General features: G+C 45.5%; 1 protein-coding gene across 2 annotated transcripts in view; it reads left to right on the forward strand.

The window, feature by feature from the left end:
- The window catches only part of LOC110522355 (pleckstrin homology domain-containing family G member 1), a 139,574-nt gene that overhangs the window by 47,316 nt on the left and 71,160 nt on the right, over window positions 1–21,098 (forward strand). Inside the window, exon 1 of one of the 2 annotated variants that reach the window (XM_036976027.2) lies at window positions 7,072–7,531. The exons of the other annotated variant lie outside the window; for it this stretch is intronic. The gene's annotated coding sequence lies outside the window, so the exon portion shown is untranslated. Of the gene's footprint in view, window positions 1–7,071; window positions 7,532–21,098 lie in introns of those variants that run through there. 2 annotated transcript variants of the gene reach the window in all.

The following is a 21,098-nucleotide window of genomic DNA, read 5'->3' on the forward strand; positions in this document are numbered from 1 at the left end:
ATCTGATTTTCCTCCAATAGCACCTCTAGTGTGCTGCAATATCTCACCTCTCTGTGACAAACACGTGTGCAGCCAATGACGGTGGGTGTCTTTTGACTTCTACACTCCTAACCTACCTTAGATGGCAAATGTCTCTCCCAAATGCATCTATATTCTCAGGTGGTGCACATGTCAGGTAGATCATATGATATAAGTAGTCAAAACATTGTCAATGGATGCACTATCTGCCTCTCTGTAGGTCATTCTAGTATTCCGCTCATAATATGACCCTTGGGGCATCTCTGTTCCACCACCCAGGAGCAGTCCTTATTGTGTTGTTTAGGCTATATAATCTTCACTCCCCATCTTTGGCATCCTGTGTTGTGCTAATACATTATTCTGGAGCCCAACCATGGACATTGCCCAAGGATATCATAATCACCAACTAATATCTATTATTCTCCTCATCTCTTGTAGGTCTGGGGTATTGTGTGTCATATAGGCCTGGCACAATTACCGTATAATTGAGTAACCGTTGATTATGGATGAAGACCGTCTTGAAATTAAAATAGCCAACAAAATGTTTTTTTGGGGGGGCATTACAGCTGACTGTAGACGGGAAGTCCAGTATTTGTGCGGTGTCCTTTTCTGCGTTTAACATGGATTCTTTACAACGTAATGACGCTTTGTTGCTCCTTGCTCAAACATGCAAGGTGTTGTAGCAAACAAGTATTTGGTTGCCTAGGCACTGCCCCTTCCCTGCAGTCAGGAGTGGCGTCAGGAGCAGAGGAGAAAATGTGCGTCTTTAAAACTAAATCGTGCTGTTCAAATGATTTATAACGTGTCCGCGGTCATCTGGCTGACCAATAAGTCATCCAAAATTCCATCAACGTCACAGCCCTAGTGTCTTAAACGTATAGGTATATATGTTTTTGAAGACAGTGTTTGTACTGAGTGTGTAGGCTGTTGTGTATTGTGAGTGTGTAGGCTGTTGTGTATTGCCTGCGTGTTCTTGTATTGTGTGAGTGTTATTCCCTGCTCTCTGGGTGTGGCAGCCTGGGGATTATACAGGTTAAGATAACAGCTGGTGACCCATATCCTCTCTGCCCACAGAGTATGGATGGCTATGATCGGATCGCCACAGACGATATGTCAGAGTCAATGGTTAACATTACTTACTGTAGTGTGTGTGTGTGACACATGCATGTGTATACATACAGTGCATGAGTGATTTCTCCAGAAGGATAATTGTCCAGTCCAAGGAATGGCATCCTAAATATTTCATATTTCTAGAAAATGAAAATCCTTCACTGAGAGCATGGAAATTAGGAAGTGAACTGGTGTTGGGAACTGGGCTGTGAGTATCTGATCCCAGGCAACCTTGTTGAAGTCAGGAGTGAGGAACGCCGTTGACTCTCAGTGAGGGGACTTTCCTCTGACCTGGCTGTGCATACTGCACTGAGGATTCAGAACAATGAGTCCCTACTACTCACAATGACTATTCACTCAGATATGCAGGTATGTTTATTTGATTTATGTCACCTTTTATTTAACCAGGTAGGCCAGTTGGGAAAAGTTCTAATTTACAGCTGCAACCTGTCCACGATAAAGCGAAGTAGTGCGACAAAAACAACAGTTACACATGGAATAAACAAACGTACAGTCAATAACACTAGAAAAATCAATGTACAGTGTGTGCAAATATTGTAAGATTAGGGAGGTAAAGGCAATAAATAGGCCATAGTGGCGAAATAATTACAATTTAGCATTAACACTGGAGTGATAGATGTGCAGATGTGCAAGTGGAGATACTGGGGTGCAAAGGAGCAAAACAAAAATTACAATATTGGGATGAGGTAGTTGGGTGGGCTATTCACAGATAGGGCTGTCTACAGGTGCAGTGATCGGTAAGCTGCTCATGCTTAAAATTAGTGAGGGAGATATAAGTCTCCAGTTTCAGTGACTTTTGCAATTCCAGTCATTGGCAGCAGAGAACTGTAAGGAAAGGCGGCCAAAGGAGGTGTTGGCTTTGGGGATGGCCAGTGAAATATACCTGCTGGAGCACGTGCTACGGGTGGGTGTTGCTAGGGTGACCAGTGAGCTGAGATAAGGGGGGGCTTTAATACTTATAGATTACCTGGAGCCAGTGGGATTGGCGACGGATATGTAGCGAGGGCCAGCCAATGAGAGCATACAGTTCGCAGTGGTGGGTAGCATATGGGGCTTTAGTGACAACATGGATGGCACTGTGATTGATAGACTACATCCAATTTGCTGAGTAGATTTTTGGAGGCTATTTTGTAAATGACATCCCCGAAGTCTAGGTTCGTTATGATAATCAGTTTTACGAGGGTATGTTTATTAGCATGAGTGAAGGAGGCTTTGTTGTGAAATAGGAAGCCAATTCTATATTTAATTTTGGATTGGACATGCTTAATTTGAGTCTGGAAGGAGAATTTACAGTCTAAACAGACACCTAGGTATTTGTATTTGTCCACGTATTCTAAGTCAACTGTCCAGAGTAGTGATGCTAGTCGTGCGGGGGGGTGCAGGCAGCAATCGGTTGAAGAGCATGTAGTTTAGTTTAACTAGCATTTAAGAGCAGTTGGAGGCCACGGAAGGGTTGTATGGCATTGAAATTTAAGTGTCCAAAGAAGGGACAAATGTATACAGAATGGTGTCGTCTGCGGTGGATCAGAGAATCACCAATAGCAAGAGCGACATAATTGATGAATACAGAGAAAAGTCGGCCAGAGATTCGAACCCTGTGGCACCCCCATAGACTGCCAGAGGTCCTGACAACAGGCCCTCTGGTTTGAAACACTGAACTTTATTTCAGAAGTAGTTGTTGAACCAGGCGAGGCAGTCATTTGAGAAACCAAGGCTATTGAGTCTGCCGATAAGAATGTGGTGATTGACAGAGTCGAAAGCCTTGGCCAGGTCGATGAAGACGGCTGCACAGTACTTTTATCGATGGCGGTTATGATACCGTTTAGGACCTTGAGCGTGGCTGAGGTGCACCCATGACCAGCTCGGAAACCTGATTGCATTGTGGAGAAGGTACGGTGGGATTCGAAATGGTCGGTGATCTGTTTATTAACTTAACTTTCAAAGATTTTAGATAGATATAGCTCTATAACAGTTTGGGTCTGGAGTGTCTCCCCTTTTGAAGAGGGGGATGACATCTGCAGCTTTCCAATCTTTGGGGATCTCAGATGATACCCAAGAGGTTGAATAGGTTAGCAATAGGGGTTGCAACAATTTCGGCTGATAAATTTAGAAAGAGGGTCCAGATTCTCGCTCATCTGATTTGTAGGGATCCAGATTTTGCAGCTCTTTTTAGAACATCAGCTATCTGGATTTGGGTGAAGGAAAAGCGGGGTGGGTGGGGTTAGCCAGGTGGAAAGTGTGGCCAGCAGTGGAAAAATGCTTACTGAAATTCTCGAATATCGTGGATTTATCGGTGTTGACTAACCTAAGTGCAGTGGGCAGCTGGGACGAGGTGTTCTTGTTCTCCTTGGACTTTAGTGTCCCAATACTTTTTGGAAATAGTGCCACAGGATGTAATTCTCTGTTAGGAAAGCAAAGGCTAGCTTTTTCAAGCTGGCTTTGTATATTGGTTCCTGACTTCCCTGAAAAGTTGCATATCGTGGGGGTTATTTGATGCTAATTCAGAACTTGTGCGTGTCAAGGGCAGTCAAGTCTGGGGTGAACCAAGGGCTCACTATCTGTTCTTAGTTGTAATTTTTTTGAATGGGGCATGCTTATTTAAGATGGTGAGGAAAGCACTTTTAAAGAGCAACCAGGTATCCTCTACTGACGGGATGAGGTCAATATCCTTCCAGGATACCCGGGCCAGGTCGATTGGAAAGGCCTGCTCGCTGAAGTGTTTTAGGGAGCGTTTGACCACGGACGCAAGCAATGAGGCAGTGATTGCTGAGATCCTGGTTGAAGACAGCAGAGGTGTATTTAGAGGGCAAGTTGGTCAAGATGATATCCAACAGGGTGCCCATGGTTATGGATTTTGGGGTTGTACCTGGTAGGTTCCATGATAATTTGCTTAGATTGTAGGACGGCCGGGGTGTTAAGCATATCCCAGTTTAGGTCACCTAACAGTACGAACTCTGAAGATAGATGGGGGCAATCAATTCACATATGGTGTCCAGGGCACAGCTGGGGGCTGAAAGGGGTCTATAACAAGCGGCAACCGTGAGAGGCTTATTTCTTGAAAGGTGGCTTTTTAAAAGTATAAGCTTGAACTGTTTGGGCACATTCCTGGATAGTATTACAGAACTTTGCAGGCTATCTCTGCAGTAGATTGTCACTCTGCCCCCTTTTGGCAGTTCTATCTTGACAGAAAATGTTGCAGTTGGATGGAAATTTCAGAATTTTTGGTGGCCTTCCTAAGCCAGGATTCAGACACAGCTAGGACATCCGGGTTGGAGTGTGTGTGTGAGAGGGAGAGAGCGCGTGTGGGAGGGAGGGAGCGTGTGTGTGTGGGGGAGGGGGGAGTGCACGCGAGCGAGAGGGGGGTAGTGCATGTCAGGGAGCGCGTGGGAGGGAGTGTGTGGGTGGGAGCGCGAGGGAGCGCGTGGGTGGGAGCGCGAGGGAGGGAGGGAGCGCGCGCGCGCGCGTGGGTGGGAGCGTGAGGGAGCGCGGCGGGAGCGTGAGGGAACGTGAGCGTGCGTGAGGGTGCGTGTGGGGGAGCGAGAGTGTGTGTGTGGGAGCGCGTGTGAGGGGGAGCGTGTGTGAGGGACCGTGTGTGTGAGGGACCGTGTGTGTGTGTGAGGGACCGTGTGTGTGTGTGAGGGACCGTGTGTGTGTGTGAGGGACCGTGTGTGTGTGTGAGGGACCGTGTGTGTGTGAGGGAGCGTGTGTGTGTGTGTGTGTGAGGGAGCGTGTGTGTGTGTGAGGGAGCGTGTGTGTGTGTGAGGGAGCGCGCGTGTGTGAGGGAGCGCGCGTGTGTGAGGGAGCGCGCGTGTGTGAGGGAGCGCGTGTGTGTGAGGGAGCGCGTGTGTGTGAGGGAGCGCGTGTGCGTGTGTGAGGGGGAGCGCGTGTGTGTGAGGGAGCGTGTGTGTGTGTGTGTGTGAGGGAGCGTGTGTGTGTGTGTGAGGGAGCGTGTGTGTGTGTGAGGGAGCGTGTGCGTGTGTGAGGGGGAGCGCGTGTGCGTTTGTGAGGGGGAGCGCGTGTGGGAGGGAGCGTGTGTGTGAGGGAGCGCGTGTGTGAGGGGGAGCGCGTGTGTGTGTTTGTGAGGGGGAGCGCGTGTGTGAGGGAGCGTGCGCGTGTGTGTGAGGGAGCGTGCGCGTGTGTGTGAGGGAGCGTGCGCGTGTGTGTGAGGGGGAGCGCGTGTGTGTGAGGGGGAGCGCGTGTGTGAGGGAGCGTGTGTGTGAGGGAGCGTGTGTGTGAGGGAGCGTGTGTGTGAGGGAGCGTGTGTGTGTGTGTGTGTGTGTGTGTGTGTGTGTGTGTGTGTGTGTGTGTGTGTGTGTGTGTGAGGGAGCGTGTGTGTGTGTGTGTGAGGGAGCGTGTGTGTGTGTGTGAGGGAGCGTGTGTGTGAGCGAGCGTGTGTGTGTGTGTGTGTGTGAGGGAGCGTGTGTGTGGGAGCGTGTGTGTGTGTGTGTGTGTGAGGGAGCGTGTGTGTGGGAGCGTGTGTGTGTGAGGGACCGTGTGTGTGAGGGAGCGTGTGTGTGTGAGGGACCGTGTGTGTGTGTGTGTGTGTGTGAGGGAGCGTGTGTGTGTGTGTGTGTGTGTGTGTGAGGGAGAGTGTGTGTGTGTGTGTGAGGGAGCGTGTGTGTGTGAGGGAGCGTGTGTGTGTGTGTGAGGGAGCGTGTGTGTGTGTGTGTGTGTGTGTGAGGGAGCGCGTGTGCGTGTGTGAGGGGGAGCGCGTGTGTGTGTGTGTTTGTGAGGGGGAGCGCGTGTGTGAGGGAGCGTGTGTGTGTGTGTGTGAGGGAGCGTGTGTGTGAGGGAGCGTGTGTGTGAGGGAGCGAGTGTGTGTGAGGGAGCGTGAGTGTGTGAGGGAGGGAGCGTGTGTGTGTGTGTGAGGGAGCGTGTGTGTGTGTGTGTGAGGGAGCGTGTGTGTGTGTGAGTGTGTGAGGGAGCGTGAGTGTGTGAGGGAGCGTGAGTGTGTGAGGGAGCGTGTGTGTGTGTGAGAGGGAGCGTGTGTGAGGGGGAGCGTGTGCGTGTGTGGGGGAGCGTGTGTGTGTGTGTGTGCGTGAGGGAGCGTGTGTGTGTGTGGGAGCGAGCGTGTGTGTGTGAGGGAGCGTGAGGGAGCGCGTGTGTGTGAGGGAGCGCGTGTGTGAGGGAGCGCGTGTGTGAGGGAGCGCGTGTGTGTGTGAGGGAGCGCGTGTGTGTGTGAGGGAGCGCGTGTGTGTGTGAGGGAGCGCGTGTGTGTGTGTGTGTGAGGGAGCGCGTGTGTGTGTGGGAGCGCGTGTGTGTGTGTGAGGGAGCGCGTGTGTGTGTGTGAGGGAGCACGTGCGTGCGTGCGTGTGTGTGTGAGAGAGCGCGTGTGTGTGTGTGTGTGTGTGAGGGATCGCGTGTGTGTGTGTGTGTGTGTGTGAGGGATCGCGTGTGTGAGGGAGCGTGTGTGTGTGTGAGGGAGCGTGTGTGTGTGTGAGGGAGCGTGTGTGTGTGTGAGGGAGCGTGTGTGAGTGAGCACGTGCGCGTGTGTGTGAGGGAGCGCGTGTGTGTGTGTGGGAGCGCGTGTGTGTGTGAGGGAGCGCGTGTGTGTGTGTGAGGGAGCGCGTGTGTGTGTGTGAGGGAGCGCGTGTGTGTGTGGGAGCGCGTGTGTGTGTGTGAGGGAGCACGTGCGTGCGTGCGTGTGTGTGTGAGGGAGCGCGTGTGTGTGTGTGTGTGTGAGGGATCGCGTGTGTGAGGGAGCGTGTGTGTGTGTGAGGGAGCGTGTGTGTGTGTGAGGGAGCGTGTGTGAGGGTGCGCGTGCGCGTGTGTGAGTGAGCGCGTGCACGTGTGTGTGAGGGAGCGTGCGCGCGTGTGTGTGAGGGAGCGCGTGTGTGTGAGGGAGCGCGCGCGTGCGCGTGTGAGGGAGGGAGCGTGCGCGCGTGCGTGTGTGAGGGTGGGAGCGCGCGTGTGTGTGTGTGTGTGTGTGAGGGAGGGACCGTGAGCGTGTGTGTGTGAGAGCGCGCTCTGTCTGTGTGTGTGTGTGAGAGAGGGAGAGTGATGGAGAGAGCGAGATAGTGAAAAAGAGGTTTCTCTTGCAGCAGTAATTGGTCAGGATGTGGGCTGGCTGGACGAGCGCTCCCTTCTCTCTCCCCTCCCAGTCGGCTCTGCTCCTTTCTGTTCCGCTCCCATCTGTTCACCTCGCTTCTCTCCCCTCTCTCTTTGAGCTGACTGACCTCATAGAGGTGGGGACCTGTCTTTCCACTGACCACTCCATATACAGAATAGCTCTCTGCTTTAGAGCATGTACCAGTTTTAGTGTGTGTGTGTGAGGCAAAACTTCCCGATGCGTGGAGATGGACCTAAACAGTTAAAGGATACTGGGATATCATCAGCGACTGGCTGCCCAAAGGAAAGACTAGCTGTTGGAACAGTCTCAAAGGTGAGGAGGGACTTCCTAACGCTGTTGTTCTGTAATATTGTTATATACTGTACACTTGTACTGTTTGACTATGAATCAGACTTTGTCAGGGAGATTCACAGCAGAGGTCTTTTTGAAAGAGTGTATCAGTTTTAAAGTAGTGCATTTGTAAGGCTGAATCCCCTGCCAGAGTCTCCTTTACGTTAACTCTAGACATGGTTTTCCCCTGCCAGAGTCTCCTTTACATTAACTCTAGACATGGTTTTCCCCTGCCAGAGTCTAATTTACGTTAACTCTAGACATGGTTTTCCCCTGCCAGAGTCTAATTTACGTTAACTCTAGACATGGTTTTCCCCTGCCAGAGTCTCCTTTACATTAACTCTAGACATGGTTTTCCCCTGCCAGAGTCTCCTTTACATTAACTCTAGACATGGTTTTCCCCTGCCAGAGTCTCCTTTACGTTAACTCTAGACATGGTTTTCCCCTGCCAGAGTCTCCTTTACATTAACTCTAGACATGGTTTTCCCCTGCCAGAGTCTAATTTACGTTAACTCTAGACATGGTTTTCCCCTGCCAGAGTCTCCTTTACGTTAACTCTAGACATGGTTTTCCCCTGCCAGAGTCTCCTTTACGTTAACTCTAGACATGGTTTTCCCCTGCCAGAGTCTCCTTTACATTAACTCTAGACATGGTTTTCCCCTGCCAGAGGCTCCTTTACATTAACTCTAGACATGGTTTTCCCCTGCCAGAGTCTAATTTACGTTAACTCTAGACATGGTTTTCCCCTGCCAGAGTCTCATTTACGTTAACTCTAGACATGGTTTTCCCCTGCCAGAGTTTCCTTTACATTAACTCTAGACATGGTTTTCCCCTGCCAGAGTCTCCTTTACATTAACTCTAGACATGGTTTTCCCCTGCCAGAGTCTCCTTTACGTTAACTCTAGACATGGTTTTCCCCTAACAGAGTCTCCTTTACGTTAACTCTAGACATGGTTTTCCCCTGCCAGAGTCTCCTTTACGTTAACTCTAGACATGGTTTTCCCCTGCCAGAGTCTCCTTTACATTAACTCTAGACATGGTTTTCCCCTGCCAGAGTCTCCTTTACATTAACTCTAGACATGGTTTTCCCCTGCCAGAGTCTCCTTTACGTTAACTCTAGACATGGTTTTCCCCTGCCAGAGTCTCCTTTACGTTAACTCTAGACATGGTTTTCCCCTGCCAGAGTCTAATTTACGTTAACTCTAGACATGGTTTTCCCCTGCCAGAGGCTCCTTTACATTAACTCTAGACATGGTTTTCCCCTGCCAGAGTCTCCTTTACGTTAACTCTAGACATGGTTTTCCCCTGCCAGAGTCTCCTTTACATTAACTCTAGACATGGTTTTCCCCTAACAGTCTCCTTTACGTTAACTCTAGACATGGTTTTCCCCTGCCAGAGTCTCCTTTACATTAACTCTAGACATGGTTTTCCCCTGCCAGAGGCTCCTTTACATTAACTCTAGACATGGTTTTCCCCTGCCAGAGTCTCATTTAATCATCATTGTGGTGGTTGATGCGCCTGGGCTGCTCTGATCTGAAAGGACTCTGTCCAAGGTTTTAATTTAGCCTGGGGCTTATGGATCCCTTGGATCCCCCTTTACTTAGATGTCAGTCTATTGGTATTATAGCATCTATCCTCTCTTCTGCAGTTAAGGTAAAGGTGTGTGTCTTTGTGTGTCACTGTCTAGTGTCTACTAGTGTCCAACAGTGTATACATCCTTCTGGTTCTCTGAAGTTTCATGTTTGTGTATATGATCATGCGGGGCTGCAGGTTGGCAGGAACAGTATCCTATGTTTAAGAGTGCTAGGATGTGTGTGTGATGGAGGGTTGTTGAGATGTTAGTGGGTTTTTTGTCTTGTTTTATTGAAATGGAATGAAGACGTGTGTCTGGATCTTAATGTTCTAAGCCTTCTATGATTGAAATGTGATTTTGTTTGATGTGGAGGATAATGATGGATTGATAGGGTTTTGGCCTGTTGATTTGTCATGTTGAGGTTGTTGTCTGTCAACCTCAGACTCTAGTATCTCACCTTTCGAACACTAGTGTGTGTGCTTGATTGTGGTTGTGTGTGCCCTTATTATGAGGGTTTAACTGGGGCATCCAGCCAAACTGCGTCACCACGGAGGAGGACAGAACAACTTGAAAGTACTTAGTCTTTGGATCATATTTAGCCTTGATTTATTTTAACTTCTTACATAATAGAACAGTACTGTTTATGTTTACATTTTGAGTTTCATAAACTCGAAGTTACCAAGGATATGTGGATGTTCAATTGAGACGTGTCTGTTCTTCCTATGTCCAGGGGGCTGTGTTTAGTTGTGTTGTAATGGTGGGAATAGAGGGTGGAGGAGAGAGGGTGGAGAGGTGGAGGAGAGGTAGGCCCTTTCACAATCTCTTCCTGCTGGACCCTCATCCTGCATTTTTAATCTGAGTCCAAACACAGCTTCCTCAGTATGTCCCCTACACACACACTCACTCTCACACTCACACTCACTCTCACACACACACATACACACATATCTCACACAATCACATCTCACACACTACCATGTCCAAATGTAACTGGCAGCCTCCTCTCTTTCTTGCCCCTTTTTAAGTTCTGTGCCCCAGTTCACTTCTCCCTCCCTCCCTCCCTCCCTCCCTCCCTCCCTCCCTCCCTCCCTCCCTCCCTCCCTCCCTCCCTCCCTCCCTCCCTCCCTCCCTCCCTCCCTCCCTCCCTCCCTCCCTCCCTCCCTCCCTCCCTCCCTCCCTCCATCCCTCCCTCCATCCCTCATTTCCACTCCTCTTCCGCCTGTAGTGATTTGTTTACTCATTAAGCCGTTTATGTCAATACTAAACACTATACAAGTTACTACCTTTTATAGTATTGGATGTTGTAGTTTCTATTGTGGTCAAAGTGCTGCTGCTGCTGTTGTTTCAGTGGCAATGCTGTTCATTGTTGTTGTTGTTTAGTCTCCTATAAGGCAGAAGCTGCTCCTTGTTTTCCTGGTCATCCCGAGGGATCCCTGCTCTTATAGGAGTTTTATTCACAGTCTGAATTCTCTCCCCCGGACTCAGACATTCCTGGACTTGTCCCGGCACCGTGGCCAGACTGCAGCACGCTGCTCAGGAAATATGGGAAGCTCATAAGGCAGGAATCTTAGGAAAATAAATTAGACACATTATGGAGGCCACCAGGTGGAGGATAGTGCTTTTTAATTGGTCTGTTGTCAGTGATGTAATTTTTTTATTCACTGCTATTTATATGGACATTAATCGTTCTGAAAACCCATATGAAACTCTTGTTGCACTGTTAGGCTTTAGTTGAAGTAGTTGAAATGAACTTTGGTATACTGTATCAGTCAAATATCAAAAGAGAATGTAAGAGGTGAGGTATGCAGAATGAATGATTATGTTGACTTTCCTACAGTGACATTAAGTGAATGTGGACGAGAAGAACGGAGCTTCCCTCAGATCTATAAGTGATCCATCTCTGGGCTGACAGTGTAACAGGGTCACTCCCACTCTATCTAGCCCTCAGTATTGAACCCCTCCTCCTCTGCTCCCCAAACTGGTTTACTGTAGAAACACACTGGCCTCATTGTGACTGGCACAGCTGGGAAAACGAAGGAGCTGTCAGGTCGTCTGAGGAAGCGCACACACGCTCACTCTGTGCCGACTGCAATAACAACCGCCCCCCTTCCCGTCTATATCCCCCCTCCTCTTGGGACAGATGCTAAAGCGCCGAGGGGGTTGGAACGAGCCAATTTTTCCTTTCGTGCAGAACTTTTTCACAAAGTTTTTTGTTTCTCTTGTTTTCAAGCTCTCTGGTCGTGTGAGTGTGTGTGTGTGTGACTGAACCCTTACACCACTCCAAGTGTCTCTGTCTGTCTGTCTGTCTGAGTGCTATGAGAAATAGAGGGCTTTATTGACGCTCTGCTCTCGGTGCCTCTCTTCACTCCCTTCCTCAGGCTCGGGGGTGAGCTGAGCTCCGGACTGTTGCCATGGTGACCACAGCGCTATAGCCTCGATCATCCTGGCAACCACACAAACCCTCAAACCCTAAGTGTGTGTGTGCATGTGTTTGTGGGTGCTCTGTGTTAGCCATGGAGAGTGGTGGAGAGAGGCCTTGTGATGGGCTGTTTTCAGAAGAATTGTTTTGCTTCTGAAGAGCCAGAGGGAAAGTTTAGGAGTTGTAAAACGTTATATTAGTGAGGAGGAAACGAGGGTAAGAGAGGCAAGAGCAGCTGGGTTGTAAGGGTGTCAGATAGGATAGGCTGTGACTGACTGTAGGGATTGGTCCTTAATGAACTGTCCAGACTTCGGAGCAGGAGCGCTGGTCAATGGTGTTGTGTATTTGCTTAGCCAGGGGGTGCTCGTTATGTGGCAAGGGGAGAAGGCGGTCGGTGTTAGGGGGAGAGGGTGGAGAAAGAGGCCTTCAAGGGTCAGTGGGTCCCCTTAGTACTAGAGGGGTTGTGCTGCTGGAGATGGACTACTTACTGGAGGTTTCCTGAGATGTATTGGGGTGGGGGCTCTAGTTAGTTCCCACTGAGAGGGTTCACTAGCGTTGTATGGTAACCTACTGACCAGTGACCAGTAAGCTGCACTGACCAGTAGGGGGTAGGGGGGCAGTATTATTGTATGGTCAGTAAAAGGGGGAGGGTTTAGGGGACGCCCTGCTGCTGGGACCAGTACCTCTCCTCTGAAGAAGGGGGACAAATAGCCGACCTACTCGTGTGTGGGTGTGTGTGTGTGTGTGTGTGTGTGTGCGTGCGCGCGCAGCAGCTATTGTCTAAAACGTGTGGTCATTAGCTGGTGTCTGTTCTGACGTGAGCTGAACTGTCCGCAGACTAGGTGATCACTCATAAAAATTGAAATTAAATATTTCTAACCGTTTGTAATAAACAAATGGTGTTCATTTGGAACATGTGGCAATTACCTTGGCTTATTGAAGAAATATACTTGTTGTTGCATTCCATTGTTGTTTGATGCACAGTGTACCTGTATGTATTCAAACTTACACTCTCACACTTGTCCCATTACAAACCCATTCTGTGTATATAGGGTGAAAAACTGAACACTAAACACAAGTAGTGGGCTGGGGGGGTCTTTTGTTTGGGACTGCTACCAGCTATTGATTAGGGCTAACCCTCCTTGTAAAGAGTGTGAGTTAAATCTGTGAAATTTGAGAGAGAATTCAATCTGAGTAAATTTCCTGCAATTCTATACATTTTGCCATGGGGTGCAGAGAATTTTGCAGTTTTGAAGCAAGTTTGCTGGAATTCTACACATTTTGCCATGGAGTGGAGATGGAAAATATTTGGCAATTTAACTGATTTCATGCAATTCTATACATTTTGCCAACGGGAGGAGTTCGGGCTGGGCGATATGACCAAAATCTCATATCCCCGATTATAGGTCATTTCATATTCCGATTACGATACATATCGCGATATAGCACATTTTCTGTAAATTCAGTTAATAAATAGTTTATATAAAATGAACATATGTAAAGGTCTATTTCTTATTACATTTTGAATTATACTCAACAAATAAAAAGTACTTACTCATATTTGATTATTTCTCCTTTTATTTAGAACCTTGGCGCAAATGTTCAATTAAGCATGTAACAAAATATAAAATATTAATGTATAAAATCTAAAAGGGTAAGTAGAAAACATAAAATAAATAGGCCTAAAATGTGAATATGGTCTAAAATATCCAAACCAAACAATGTCTGAGTCAGGGGTTTGTTTTGAGCACCCGACTGTACTTTTTTGGTTCTCATCCGTAGACTCTCTCCGTACTGTTTCACATGATTCAAGCGTAGGTGGTAAAAGAGGTTAGTGGTGTTTGTTATTGGGACCGGCCTGTGGTATATTTTGCAGAGGACGGTTTTCTGGTCCGTGTCCAGACATTTTAAACCTAAACCACGTCCATACGACTGAAGTAGCCCCTCTTTTAGGTACGAGTTCTGTGTCTCCGTGCTCTGTGTCACGTTCTCTCCTCCATGTTTGTTTGTGTTGTAAATATCCTTCCGCACGGCATGTGTGGATGAACGCAAAGCGTCTGCCAATTGACAAAAAATATTGCCGTAAAGAGTGTGATTTGCGACACAACGAAATAAACGATAGAAAAACGTCTATCGTTTCATATTATGCTCTATCATCACACGGTACATATCACCATATCGCCCAGCCCTAGGCAGAGGAAACAACTGGAAGCTGTACAGATAATTTCCTGCAATTCTACACTTTTTCATAGGGTGGAGAGACATTTTCAGAAAATGTCCTGCAATTCTATACATTTTTCCACGACTTATGCCACGTTAACCCTTTGACGCTTACGAACACATGGGTGTGATCATTTTACAGTTCTCCCTGCAGCATACTCTCAAACCGGTGTGATTAGAACACTTATTTAGAACGTCCATTTACGTTTGAGGCAACAGACAGCATTTGAGGTGGCCACCTGTTTTTTCACAGAAACGTTTTGCACAATGTTGGATACAATGAATTTGTATTAGGATATTAAATTTGTTTTTAATATTTTTTAATGTTTACAGCACAAATTTAATCATTGAATTCATAAATTGAACCTGTTTTTCTTGATTTGAAATGGAATTGAATGAATATTGCATTCACTTTAAAAAATCAAATGTAAATATAATTGAATATTCAAATTCAATATCTATATATTCACTTTCAATATGATATTGTGTTCGTTGTGTGTATCAAGTTTACAAACCATAATTTCAATTTAATCAAAGTTTCATACAGTTGAAGTCAGAAGTTTACATACACCTTAGCCAAATACATTTAAACACAATTTTTCACAATTCCTGACATTTAATCCTAGTAACAATTCCCTGTTTTAGGTCAGTTAGGATCACCACTTTATTTTAAGAATGTGAAGTGTCAGAATAATAGTAGAGAGAATGCTTTATTTCCGCTTTTATTTCTTTCATCACATGTAAACAGAAGTTTACATGCAGTCAATTAGTATTTGGTATCTTTGTTTTTATGGCGGTTTTGGAGCAGTGGCTTCTTCCTTGCTGAATGGCCATTCAGGTTATGTCGATATAGGACTCGTTTTAATGTGGATATAGATACTTTTGTACCTGTTTCCTCCAGCATCTTCACAAGGTCCTTTGCTGTTGTTCTGGGATTGATTTGCACTTTTCGCACCAAGTAAGTTCCTCTCTAGGAGACAGAACGCGTCTCCTTCCTCAGTGGTATGACTGCTGCATGGTCCGATGGTGTTTATACTTGGGTACTATTGTTTGTACAGATGAACGTGGTACCTTCAGGCGTTTGGAAATTGCTCCCAAGGATGAACCAGACTTGTGGAGGTCTACAATTTTTTTTTCTGAGGTCTTGGCTTCTTTTGATTTTCCCATGATGTCAAGCAAAGAGGCACTGAGTTTGAAGGTAGGCCTTGAAATACATCCACAGGTACACCCCCAATTGACTCGGATGATGTCAGAATCTTCAAAAGCCATGACATTTTCTGGATTTTTCCCAAGATGTTTAAAGGCACAGTCAACTTAGTGTATGTAAACTTCTGACCCACTGGTAATGTGATACAGTGAATTATAAGTTAAATAATCTGTCTGCAAACAATTGTTGGAAAAATGACTTGTCATGCACAAAGTAGATGTCCTAACCAACTTGCCAAATCTATAGTTTAACAAGAAATTTGTGGAGTGGTTGAAAAACGAGTTTTACTGACTCCAAGCTAAGAGTATGCAAACTTCCGACTTCAACTGTGTAACTTCTCATACTGGTACTTTGCCAGTCAGGAAAGGTAGAGCTGAACAGATAGAATCAAACGCTTACTATGGTAAACAGAAACTTCTGTCAGTTTCTGAAGCCAATGTGGCATGTTGAATTCATTTTCTTAAGCTGAATATGACTAGCATTTGAACCATTTTGGCTATGAGTTATTATGACCCAATTCCTGAACGCTAAGACTCTCTGGCGCTTGGATGTGCGTTCTGTTTCCCTCTATGATGATCACAGGCCAAGTTAGAAGGGAGTGTCACAGAAAAACGCAATTTGTCCCCAATGTGAATGGGTCTGACCCCATTTAGTCGTCTGGTCGATTGTTTGGTCAATAGGCTGTTGGTTGACCAAGATCTGATCGTATTTTCTTAACTTACCACCACTGTGGAGCTTCTCAAAGTAATTTTTTCTTCACCTCAAACAGCAAGTAAACAAAGTCTGTTTTTACACCCAATTGAGAATGACAGTAGTTCCTCAACGTAGCCTATTTGAAATATCTTTCTAGCTCTCTTTTGATAACCGCTTGGTGTGAAAGGGGGAAAAAATGTAATGCTGTGATCCAGGGGAAACGTCATAAAATAGGCCTACCCGATTACTTATTATTTGCGTAAATTGCCTACAGCTATGTCTATCCTGTCTGGAGCTCTGGTGCAGGAAACTCTGGGGAGGCCCAGAATATTTATACAATGTTGCAAGTTTTCTACTGCCAACATCAGGCCAGATCAAAGTTAAAAGTTGATACAGTACAATGTTTCAAGTTCCTTGCAGACATGCCATGCGTATCCAATGTGATTTCTAGGATATTTATTTTTACAGGATATTGTCTACCTGCAGGCTGCAATGTTTTTATTTGTTGGCTTTATGTAGACTATTTTTACCTAGTTGGCAATAAAGTTCATTTTAGAATTTGGATTAACCGCATGATAATGATTTTGAGAGAGCTGGTGTAGCCTATTATCGAACTGCAACTTCAGGAGCGTAACAGCAGAATCTGCTAAGGCCAGAAGGAGAAGGAGGGTCGGAAACGGCCTAACCAGAAGAGAAAAAAAACTATCTTGATCTCTGGCTCCCTCTTGAGTAATTTGTGTCTTAATTATTTAATCACAATGTGCTTAAAGCATCAGACAAGCTCAGTAGCCTATATATTGTTGATTTGACTAAAACACACGTGTGTGTGTGTGTGTGTGTAGGGAAAAATGCATGTTTAAATTCTACCTATCAATTGGTCGAAAGGACATACAACTCTAGGTCGATCAAGATTTAGTCGGGGACAGCTCTAATAACATATAGTTGTCTAGCACCAATGTAACTGACTGGGTTCAAGGTCAGGCCTACTGCACAACAACACTTTCTGTGGCAGAAGGATCTGTGTACCCCAGTGCAACAGAGGTGGTGAAGAGTAGCCTCGTAATTACCAGGCTGATTACCGTGTGTAGCGAACCATTCATGTAAGCTCGCGGGGTCAGGCCGTCTCACAAGGCTGTTTTAAAAAAAAATATATATATATATTTCACTTTTATTTAAGCACATAGGCCAGTTGAGAACAAGTTCTCATTTACAACTGCTACCTGGCCAAGATAAAACAAAGCAGTGTGACAAAAACAACACAGTTACACATGGGATAAACAAACGTACAGTCAATAACACAATAGAAAAAGAAAATATAAAGTGTGCGCAAATGTAGTAAGATTAGGGAGGTAGGGCAATAAATAGGCCATAGTAATTAATTACAATTTAGCATTAACACTGGAGTGATAAATGTGTAGATGATGATGTGCAAGTAGAGATTAGAGGTCGACCGACTAATCGGAATGGCCGATTTAATTAGGGACGATTTTCAAGTTTTCATAACAATCATTAATCAGCATTTTTTTTAAACCGATCATGGCCGATTACATTGTACTCCACGAGGAGACTGCGTGGCAGGCTGGCTACCTGTTATGCGAGTGCAGCAAGGAGCCAAGGTAAGGTGCTAGCTAGCATTAAACTTATCTCATAAAAAAACTATCAATCTTAACATAATCACTAGTTAACTACACATGGTTGATATTACTAGTATATCTAGCTTGTCCTGCGTTGCATATAATTGATGCGGTGCATGTTAATTTATCATTGAATCACAGCCTACTTCGCCAAACGGGTGATTTAACAAGCGCATTTGCGAAAAAAGCACTGTCATTGCACCAATGTGTACCTAACCATAAACATCAACACATTTCTTAAAATCAATACACAAGTATATCTTTTTAAACCTGCATATTTAGTTAATATTGCCTGCTAACATGAATTTCTTTTAACTAGGGAAATTGTGTCACTTCTCTTGCGTTCTGTGCAACAGAGTCAGTTTATATGCAGCAGTTTGGGCCGCCTGGCTCATTGCGAACTGTGTGAAGACCATTTTATTCCTAACAAAGACTGCCAACTTCGCCAAACGGGGGATGATTAAACAAAAGGTCATTTGCGAAAAAAAACGTAAACATCAATGCCTTTCTTAATATCAATACACAGTAGTATTTAAAAAAAAATCATGTATATTTTTAGTTAAAATAAATTAATGTTAGCAGACAATATTAAACTAGGGAAATTGTGTCACTTCTCTTGCGTTCATTGCACGCAGAGTCAGGTTATATGTAACAGTTTGTGCCGCCTGGCTCTTTGCGAACTAATTTGCCAGAAATGTACGTAATTATGACATAACATTGAAGGTTGTGCAATGTAACAGCAATATTTAGACTTATGGATGCCACCCTTTAGATAAGATACGGAACGATAGTGATAGTTTCCGGATTTGACCATATTAATGGGTGCGTATTTCTTTGTTATTGTGTTATAATTATGTCTATGATTTGATAGAGCAGTCTGACTGAGCGGTGGTAGGCAGCAGCAGGCTCGTAAGCATTCATTCAAACAGCACTGTCTTGCATTTGCCAGCAGCTCTTCGCTGTGCTTCAAGTATTGCGCTGTTTATGCCCATCTTCAAGCCTATCAACTCCCGAGATTAGGCTGGCAATACTAAAGTACCTATAAGAACATCCAATAGTCGAAGGTATATGAAATACAAATGGTATAGAGAGAAATAGTCCTATAACTACAACCTAAAACTTCATACCTGGGAATATTGAAGACTCATGTTAAAAGGAACTACCAGCTTTCATTATGTTTTCATGTTCGCTGCAAAGGAACTTAAACGTTAGCTTTTTTACATGGCACATATTTCACTTTTACATTCTTCTCCAACACTTTGTATTTGCATTATTTAAGCCAAATTGAACGTGTTTCATTTATTTGAGACTATATAGATTTTATTGATGTATTATATTAAGTTTAAGTGTTCATTCAGTATGGTTGTAATTGTCATTATTACAAATATATATATAAACATCGGACGATTTAATCGGTATCGGCCTTTTTTGGTCCTCCAATAATCGGTATCGGCCTTTTTTGGTCCTCCAATAATCGGTAACGTTTTTTTTTTGGTCCTCCAATAATCGGTATCGGCTTTCTTTTGTCCTCCAATAATCGGTATCGGCCTTTTTTTGGTCCTCCAATAATCGGTATCGGCTTTTTTTTTGGTCCTCCAATAATCAGTATCGGGGGTTTTTTTTTTTTGTTGGTCCTCCAATAATCGGTATCGGCCTTTTTTGGTCCTCCAATAATCGGTATCGGCTTTTTTTTGGTCCTCCAATAATCGGTATCGGCTTTTTTTGGGGTCCTCCAATAATCTGTATCGGCGTTGAAAAATCATAATCGGTCGACCTCTAGTAGAGATACTGGGGTGCAAAAGAGCAAAGAAAATAACAATATGGGGATGAGGTAGTTGGGTGGGCTATTCACAGATGGGCTGTGTACAGGTGCAGTGATCGGTAAGCTGCTCTAACAGCTGATGCTTAAAGTTAGTGAGGGAGATATAAGTCTCCAGTTTCAGTGACTTTTGCAATTCGTTAGTCACTGGCAGCAGAGAACTGGAAGGAAAGACAGCCAAAGGAGGTGTTGGCTTTGGGGATGATCAGTGAAATATACCTGCTGGAGCACGTGCTACGGGTGGGTGTTGCTATGGTGACCAGTGAGCTGAGATAAAGCGGGGCTTTACCTAGCAAAGACTTTTATATGTCCTGGAGCTAGTGGGTTTGGCGACGAATATGTAGCAAGGGCCAGCCAACGAGAGCATACAGGTCGCAGTGGTGGGTAGCATATGGGGCTTTAGTGACAAAATGGATGGCACTGTGATTGATAGACTACATCCAATTTGCTGAGTAGTGTCAGAGGCTATTTTGTTAATGACATTGCCAAAGTCAAGGATCGGTAGGATAGTCCGTTTTACGAGGGTATGTTTGGCAGTATGAGTGAAGGAGGCTTTGTTGTGAAATAGGAAGCCGATTCTATATTTAATTTTGGATTGGCGATGCTTAATGTGAGTCTGGAAGGAGAATTTACAGTCTAACCAGACACCTAGGTATTTGTCCACATATTCTAAGTCAGAACTGTCCAGAGTAGTGATGCAAGAAGGGCGGGCGGGTGCGTGCAGCAATCGGTTGAAGAGCGTGCATTTATTTTTAATAGTATTAAAGAGCAGTTGGAGGCCACAGAATGAGTGTTGTATGGCTTTGAAAGTCTTCAAAAGGTTTTCACAGATTTTCTATGGGGTTGAAATCTGGAGACTGGCTAGGCCACTCCAGGACCTTGAAATGCTTCTTACGAAGCCACTCCTTCTTTGCCCGGGCGGTGTGTTTGGGATCATTGTCATGCTGAAAGACCCAGCCACGTTTCATCTTCAATGCCCTTGCTGATGGAAGGAGGTTTTCAATCTCACGATACATGGCCCCATTCATTCTTTCCTTTACACGGATCAGTCGTCCTGGTCCCTTTGCAGAAAAACAGCCCCAAAGCATGATGTTTCCACCCCCATGCTTCATGTGTTCTTTGGATGCAACTCAGCATTCTTTGTCCTCCAAACACGACGAGTTGAGTTTTTACCAAAAAGTTATATTTTGGTTTCATCTGACCATATGACATTCTGCCAATCTTCTTCTGGATCATCCAAATGCTCTCTAGCAAACTTCAGACGGGCCTGGACATGTACTGGCTTAAGCAGGGGGACACATCTGGCACTGCAGCATTTGAGTCCCTAGCGGCGTAGTGTGTTACTGATGGTAGGCTTTGTTACTTTGGTCCCAGCTCTCTGCAGGTCATTCACTAGGTCCCCCCGTGTGGTTCTGGGATTTTTGCTTGTGATCATTTTGACCCCACGGGGTGAGATCTTGCGTGGAGCCCCAGATCGAGGGAGATTATCAGTGGTCTTGTATGTCTTCCATTTCCTAATAATTGCTCCCACAGTTGATTTCTTCAAACCAAGCTGCTTACCTATTGCAGATTCAGTCTTCCCAGCCTGGTGCAGGTCTACAATTTTGTTTCTGGTGTCCTTTGACAGCTCTTTGGTCTTGGCCATAGTGGAGTTTGGAGTGTGACTGTTTGAGGTTGTGGACAGGTGTCTTTTATACTGATAACAAGTTCAAACAGGTGCCATTAATACAGGTAATGAGTGGAGGACAGAGGAGCCTCTTAAAGAGGCCTGGTTTGAACCCAGTCAGTCACAAGTGCAATATTAAACAGGGAGTGGAAAGACTATCCTTAGAAGGGCTATGAAGGGGCATTTCAACCTATATTCTTATTGGTCCAAATACATATAGTTTTTTGTGACACTCCTTTCTAACGCAGCCTGTGATCATCATAGCGGGGAACGTCCATGCTCCAGAGAGATTTAGCTTTCAGGAAAGGGGGTCATAAT

This window comes from Oncorhynchus mykiss, chromosome 4 (genome assembly GCF_057628025.1).
Source record: "Oncorhynchus mykiss isolate SJ-2025 chromosome 4, ASM5762802v1, whole genome shotgun sequence".
Taxonomy (NCBI): domain Eukaryota; kingdom Metazoa; phylum Chordata; class Actinopteri; order Salmoniformes; family Salmonidae; genus Oncorhynchus; species Oncorhynchus mykiss.